The sequence below is a fragment of the Podarcis raffonei genome, chromosome 4 (assembly GCF_027172205.1).
Source record: "Podarcis raffonei isolate rPodRaf1 chromosome 4, rPodRaf1.pri, whole genome shotgun sequence".
NCBI lineage: Eukaryota > Metazoa > Chordata > Lepidosauria > Squamata > Lacertidae > Podarcis > Podarcis raffonei.
Window position 1 is genome coordinate 38,824,811 of NC_070605.1, and position 8,583 is coordinate 38,833,393.

Below are 8,583 nucleotides of genomic sequence, written 5' to 3' on the forward strand. Positions count from 1 at the left end.
CTGATCTATGAGCCACTGTACCAGCAAATATATGTTTTATGTATGGGGATGGATGTGTGTTTGATGTGCCATCAGTGTTATGAATGGTGATGCTGTATGGGCCTCATGATTCAGCAACCTTAGAATCTAGATTATGCTGAAGTAGCTGCATACTTCATTTATGCTGAAACGGCTGCCACTGTTGATGGTGCAGTGCTGTACATTTTGGGATAGTCCATCAATGTTGAGGGGGGGAATCCTGGATCACATTTCTTCTCTGTCCTTCTCCTGTGGTCATAATTCAAACACACACTATTTTACCCTAAAGTAAGTTCCATTGAGGGATGTTGGGGGCGCTGTGGTCTAAACCACAGAGCCTAGGGCTTGCCGATCAGAAGATTCGCTGGTTCGAATCCCCGCGACGGGGTGAGCTCCCGTTGCTCGGTCCCTGCTCCTGCCAACCTAGCAGTTCAAAAGCACATAAAGTGCAAGTAGATAAATAGGTACTCCGGCGGGAAGGTAAACGGTGTTTCTGTGCACTGTTCTGGTTCACCAGAAGCGGCTTAGTCATGCTGGCCACATGACCCGGCAGCTATCTGCGGACAAACGCTGGCTCCCTCGGCCTATAGAGCGAGATGAGCGCCGCAACCCCAGAGTGGTCCACGACTGGACCTAATGGTCAGGGGTACCTTTACCTTTAACTTCCATTCAATACAGTGGGACTAACCTAAGAATATACATTTGAATGCAGCATGAGGGTGTTTATGGGCTTGCACAAGTTTAGCGAGCTTTTTCTTCTCTTTGGAACATTCCCTTTATTCAACACTGCAAACTACATTTAAAATAGGCCCGTGTCTCCAAAAGCAATTTGGAGTGCGTATCGGGCCAGGCATGCAGTTCTCTAAGGTGTGGCCCCTTTCAGCAGAGATGGAAAGCCCATCTTCAAAAATCCTGGCTTGTGCTTCCCTTCTATCAAGAAGAGCTGACTCCATGCTTTGGGGGGGGGCATTGTCCAAGGGCCCTTTTGTGAACCTCCCCATATATCGCCTGGCTCTCTCCAGCCCTTTGCCAGTGTTCCTTTTCTGGTGGGGAGCACTGGTAGTGGCATACAAGAGCAATACTGCAGGCAGCTGAACCGGGAAACTTGCCATTTAAATTCCCCACAAAGCCCTGACATGACACGAGCTCAGGAGCACTGTGGGATATTAAAATAGTGGGCTCCGGACCTAGCTATTTGGTGCCAATTGGAGCAATGCCTCCCTCCATCCCCAGAAAAGGCATTAGTGGCAGATCCTGCTGGGGTCTTGATGGCTGCCTAATATTACTAATAATACAGAGCCTTGGGTGCTAATAAATGCCCCTTTACTCTTCAGCAGATAAGATTTGCTTCGCCTTAAGAGGTGTAGAAAGAGTTCTCCTGAACAACAGGAACAGCTTCACCCTGTCCCTTGATAATCACACCAGTCTATCAGAGGGAAGGGAGAGCCCCTTCTCTCCATTTTCCTACTATCTAATTGTTGCAGCAGTTGAGACCAAAAGGCAAGCAGTTTCGGGGCTAGTTGCATTCCCCAATGAGGGAATGACAGCTGCATTCTCTTCTGAGATGTAAGAAATTTGGTTTTACTCCTGTTCGATTATACAATTTTGAATAGGCCACAGCTCCGTTTCCAAGCAGAAGCTTCCAAATTCAATCCCTGGTATGTCAGATTCATTGGACTCTTGAAGGGAGCACAGGGATGTCTCTTTGCCTGTGGGCCTGCAAATATACCACTGAAGAACAAAAGTGCTCTGAAATTCACGAGAATGTAAGAGCCGACTGGATCAGGCCAGGGCCCTATCTAATCCAGCATCTTGTTTCTCCCAGTGGCCAACCAGATGTCTATGGGACACCCACCAGTAGGACCTAAGCTCAACAACACTCTCCTCTCCTTCAGAGCATACTGCCTCCTACAGTGGAGGTTAAAATATAGTCATCCTAGTTAGTAGAAATTGATAGCCTTTCCTCCATGCCTTAAAAAAGCCCATTGAGCTTCCATATGGCTATTGAAGGCTTTCCCTGGTTGGGGAAAACTTCCCTCTGGTGGACCTCTGCCCTTCATCAGAAGGCTTGGCAGAATGACCTGTCTGTGGTAGCAGCACACCAAGCAGCACTAGGTGGCTGGATTGAGTCAGCTTTTGAGTTTCCCACAATGCCTCAGGGCATAGGCATTGTTGGAGGTTAAAAGTGTGGCTAGATGCAGCCACTGGACGATGCTCATAATGCTAGGTCATATTATTTTTTTAGGAGTCCGGGGCAGGTAACAGCAATAGGCCCCGCACCTGCTCATGGCTGCCAGATGCCAACAACATTCCTTTTTATTTTTCATATACTACAATCTTTGACCAGAGAAAAACCTGTAAACACGGATCTAGGTTTTTAGGTCTGCTAGGTCTAGTTGCTTGCTAGAGATGGGCACCATCCCTATAACTATTCTTTGAGTTGAAAGAACACTAGAGAACACGAATTGTATTATTGCTTCCTTCTATTTCTCTTATCACTTCCTCAACTGTGCACCACTTTCTTCCACCCAAAGTGCAGGTGACGTGACAGCTGTTAGTGCCTCCTTACCACTGCTGTGACTCCAGTCATTTTGCAATGGTTTATGTATGTTCAAGTACTGACCAACTTAAAGTTCTAGGAACACTGTTATACAGTGGTACCTCGCAAGACGAATGCCTCGCAAGACGAAAAACGCGCAAGACGAAAGAGTTTTCCGTTTTTTGAGTCGTTCTGCAAGACGAATTTCCCTATGGGCTTGCTTCGCAAGACGAAACGTCTTGCGAGTTCTTGCGAGTTTGTTTCCTTTTTCTTAAAGCCGCTAAGCCGTTAATAGCCGCTAAGCCGCTAATAGCCGCTAAGCCGCTAATAGCCGCTAAGCCGCTAATAGCCGTGCTTCGCAAGACGAAAAAACCACAAGAGGAAGAGACTCGCGGAACGGATTAATTTCGTCTTGCAAGGCACCACTGTACATGTCATCAAATTAGAACTGTGGTGTGCCCCGAAGAATAGGGGTAGCCAACACTGTTCGAGGGCCTGAGTCATGTATAAACCCAACCACACACCTACGTTTTTGTGGCTTCCCAAGCCTCTCCCAATTTTAGTGATGGACGCAAAAATAATAAGTCCTTTGAAGGATATGCAGTTGCTCCTTTCCCAGTCATCAGGTAGTTCATTCAACAAGTGGAGAGGGGACGATGAGCATTGATCAGCTGAGGAGGTGGGTTGTGCCTGTGTGTGCATGTGAGAATGTGCATGAGTGTGGGGTGGACATGCCCACTCTTGGCCACTGGCAAGTGACTCCCAAAGGGTTGGCTCAAGCTCAAGGGGGTCCATGGGCCCAAAAAGGGGTGATTGCCTTGCCTTAAGTGTATGAGATGTAAACATGGCTTTTAAACACTATGCGTACATGTCACAGGGGACTGGAGCCCATTGCAGCTGCCTGCAGTGTGGACACACTGGGCACAATTCAGGTTCCCTTTGCATTCTTTCCATCTCCCCTCTCATCATGTTTTGCAAAGGAGTTTCCAGGCCTCCTCCTCCTTTCCCATCAGCATCCCTCTGTGATTGGAGAGCTTTGCTCATGGGAAGACATCTGAGGCAAAGGGGTGGGCCTCGTAGCAGGGAACACACAAAGCAGCAGTAGCACATCCCAGAAGGCTTTGGAAGGACACAAAGCGGGGACTGGATCATGCCAATGGTGTATTTGAGATATGCATGCGATGTATCTCTGTCGCTATGGAATACATGCTGGGGGCACACATAAAGATTGGATTTGTCTGAAGCATTGCTAGTCTGTTTTTACTGGAAAAGCATGTATGATTTTCATGAAACCTTTAATGTTTATTGATCAATCCACTAAAAGTTGTACTGTTTTTATCCCATCCTCCTTCCAGGGAGTGTGGAGTGATTTCCTCTTTTTATCCTGACAACACCATGAACTAAGTTCGATGGAAAAGGAATGATGAGTACTCTGGTGAGCTTCCCAGCTGAGTGGATATTTGAACCTGTGTCTCACAAGTCTTAGCCCAACACTCCATCCACCACACTGACTTTCAAATACAGGCTAGATAGCTTTGGGTTCAAATCCACATTAGGCCAACAATTAATCGGGTATCGTCAAGGCAAATCCATACCCTTTTGCCTCAATTTATCGCCGTTAAAATAGAACAATAGCACCGTTGGCTGAAAAACTAAGACAAAATTGAAAAACTACTGTATATTCTAAGTGAACCAGAGTCACTAATAACAACCGATTTTCATTTGCTATCTAATAAATGTATCATTCAACACCATGGTGCAAAATTCCAGAAGAAAAACCCAACACCACTTTTATATTCCACGACAAGCCACATCCATTCTCTATCGCATGGGAATGTTTCCTAGGAATGACTGAACAGAGTTTAAATGATTTGATTAGAAAGGACTTGATGTCTAGCATATTCCCCAGGGAGCCACAGAAATGCAATTGTCAAGTAAGAAGCTGGATTTTCAAAAGAACATGGGCTATAAATTGGCATTTCTTTCATTTCTAAGCATTGCATTCAATGAAACGGTATGATGCCGAGATACATTTCGAAGCGTATTCAAAGTTGTTTAAAGGTGGTTTTTATAGCCAAAGTACCAGCAGTGAGAACAATGCAAATGTAGAAGATAATTATACCTTACCTTATTCATATCAAAAGTATGAAAGACTTGCTCAACATACTTATTGGCTTCTGGAGTGAGTCCTTGTAGACCCAACACTGATTTAAATTCATGTAGACAGAGCTGTCCAGAGGGGCATTCCCTCATAAACTTTGTGTACCAGTGGTGAATTTCCAGAGCATCGATGTCATCCGCAGACCCATTGGCACCCATAATGTCCAACATTCCAAGTATCCTTGTTTGATTTTTTTAGTATATTTTCATCCAAGTGATTTCACTGCCCAGTGGCAATTGCTTTGCTTATAGCTACCATTCAAACACCAACATGTCATATAAGGAACGAGCTACCGTAAACCTCTTTACAGCTTACTGCAGAAATAGGCTATGTATATATAACTTCCTAGACAGATTACCTTCAGTACCCAGTTTAAATACAGAAAGGTTTTCTCAGTGGGTGGCAGTCTCTCCTCAACCAGAATTAAGTAGTACGATGTCTCTGTGTATTTATTTGTACAGTGCATCGTGCAATGATCCCAGCTGTCTTCAGTGTGTGTATAGATGTTGCTGAGTTGTTGTGTTTTAAATATCCTGCGTTGATAGGGGTAGGACCTTTGATGCAACTTCCAAAGCTCTGTTTCTACCAGGCTTTGATATAAGTAGCAATTGGGGGAAAAGTTTTCTTAGTAGGGTATTCTTACCTTACAGCAGGCTTTCTCAACCTGTGGGTCCCCAGATGTTATTGAACTACAACTCCCATCATCCCTAGCTAGCAAGGCCAGAGCTCAGGGATGATGGGAGTTGTAGTCCAACAACACCTGGGGACCCACAGGTTGAGAACCGCTGCCTTAGAGGGTCTCTTCTAGGACTTTGCTATCGCTTTGGTGGCACATTACTTTTCTGTTCTCCTAATCTTTAACGTTCTGAATTTTACCGTGGTCTTTTTTAAAAATAAATAAATTGTAAGCCTTATTACTTTTTATGTTTAATTACACCGCTTTCATTGTTGTTATATTATCTTGTTGGAAACCAACCAACCAAACTCTGTGAACTATTTGGCTGAAGGGCAGTATATAAATGTACAAAATTAACTAAACTGACCTCTTTTGGATACCTCCAGACTGGCATTAATTTGCAGGAGTGATTCAAATGCAGACTGGAGGGCTAGGTTTGTGCATTTGAAGTGGGTTAAAGAGCTGTGTTGTCCCACTTCCCAGGAATTTTTTGCATGTTTGGAAGGTAACTGGGAAATGCATTGAAAAGCGTGTGATGAACAAATGATTAACGGGAAGAGCTGTAAATACCCTATGCATATGGGATGAAAAAAAGAATGAATGCTCATGGTCACATCACTGCCTGGTGAACAAATTGGAACAAATACTCAACAAAGACTGGACATAATCCAACCATGCTGTAATCTTTGTACAAGCAAATCAGGATGAATGTTGAATCAACAGGTTATCGGGAGGAGCCCTGTCTTAAAACAACTATGAGACGTTGTTTAATTGTATGAACTTGGCAGGGTAGCAACTTGCTCACACTGACTTGCTTCTTCGGTGACAAGGGCAGTATCAAACTTCCATGTTTAGGACATGCTATTATGCCAATTGACAGCTGTTTATTCTGGCTTTCCCCAGTTCAGACTTCATTCCCTTTATTGTATTTTCCTTTCCTCTCCTCTCTGATGTGTAAAACAACCGTTTTGCAGCCTCTTAAAAGACTAACCTACTTATTATGGCACAAGATTTCATGAACAAATGGAATCGAGTCCATGAATGTATATGGCACCTATAACTAGGCAACCCATCTGAAAGTTGCTCCTTATGTGTTTTGCCTTTACCGTTTAGATCACGAGTGGGAAACCTTTGGCCTGTCCAGATGTTATTGGACAACTCCCATCAGCTACAGCCAGCATGGCCAAGCTGATGGGCGATGTCTCAGCAACATCTGGAGGGACAAAGGTTTCCCCAGCTCTGGTTTAGATTGTTATCATGAGGACAAGGCAAAGCAGCATAACAAAAGTGCATCAAAAGATCAAGGGTTTACCCCAGGTTACATTCTCCTTGTCATCATATTACTGTGAAGCTAAGTACATAATGTACTTTAAAAGTCCAACTTCCCCACTAAAGATGCATATATAAAAGACTCCTGCATGAGTTTGAGTGGAAGACAGAAGTGCCTGGCGTGCTCTGGTCCATGGAGTCACGAAGAGTCGGACACGACTAAATGACTAAACAACAACAACAACACAGGAAAGTTCCCTGCCTCTAAGATCCCAGTGGCTTCAGGTGTCCTCACTATTTGAAGGTGGAAGATGACCCACACATTTTCAACAGTGGCACTAAGGGTTCAGAATTCCTCTTAGAATAAGTTTATTTTCTCTCTCTCTCTCTCTCCCTCCCCCCCCACTTTATGTTAGTTTTCCAATGCCAAGCAAAGGTGGTGTTGTTTCAGCAGCTGTTTGGAGTTCTCTGGGTATGAACGGCATTGCTCTCCAACTGCTGTATTAGGTTTTTCTTTTTGCTATTTTGCTACTGGACTGTTCTGCTGTTTATAATGACTGGTGGGGTGGGGGCAGGCATTAAATCATAAATGGTCCACTGTCAACTGTCCTCAAGTGCCTTTGGCAGAAAAGGCCAGATCAACATACTTAAATAATGGATAGATTAAAAAGTGATAAAATACAAAACTTGAAGCAATGTTTCTCATTCTCTAAGGTAGTTGAGGCAGGCACACATGGAATTTGGCCGCCGCAAATGGTTTACTTTAAGTCTCTATGCCAGTTGTTTTTTTTCTGGTGACACCATCGACTTGTGATAGAAAACGTATGTAATTCTTCCTTATATTTCCCTAAGTGGGGTTAAGTTTTAAAATGGAGATACAGGCAAAATTGTCTCCTCAGAATTAGGCATCAAGCATCCCTCTTATAGTTCCCCACTGGGAAGTATAAGTTATGAGTTTAAAAAAAGGAAGGTGCCTTTCTGAGAGCGTGACCTCAGGATCCTTTGGTAAACTTCATGCCTGTAGCATGAGCCATGCGGTTTAAACGGACTGTAAGCCTATAAAAGAGATTAAAAACAGATGAATAGTCTCAAATACTATGGCAGAGAGCAGGTGAAATAGACAGCAGCAGCAATTCTGGTTTGATGTCATTGAGAATGAGATCCAAGTTGCAAGACACTGGCATTTTGATGACTTTCAATTTATACTCAATGTGTGTCTTTTCTTGGTGTGTGTTTTTGTGTAGGTACATACACACACAGACACAAACACCGCTAGAGATGCCAATGGCGCATCTAGTCTTGTTCACATGATGGCCAACCAGGTGCATATGGGATGCCAAAATACAGGAACTCAGCACATCAGCCCTCTTCCTGTTTGTGATTCTCAGCCACTGGCATTCAGAGGCATTATGCATCTAAGAAAGCACCAGTATGTTCATCATTAGCATTCTGAATGCATCAGAATGTGCCCAGCATGGCAGGGAAGTATTTGCTGCAACTCCTGGTCTTGGTGCATCCATATTGATTCATGCACACCTACCCTGCAACTTCAAAATTACATAACTTCAATGCTTGGCACGAGAGCATAGTGAATCGGGTGCAGCATCCAAAAGGACCTCATCCTAAGAATCATTTTGCTTGCAATAAATATATATATATTAGGTTAGGATTACTAACATCCAAATCTGCATCTGTTATTGCAGGAGGAAAGCACTCAAACTAATCCCCATGGATTAAATGTTTCAAGTTGTATAAATACACATCAATTAACTTCAATCTGTAACACTTGGCAAGTTGAGCAAACTGCAAATTATCTTCCTTTATTATGCAAGGTGATTTGTATCATGAATACGTTGAAATGAAAAGCTTTAATCCCTGTTGGGGGGGAGGAATAAACCCCCAAAATGCCCACTATTTACA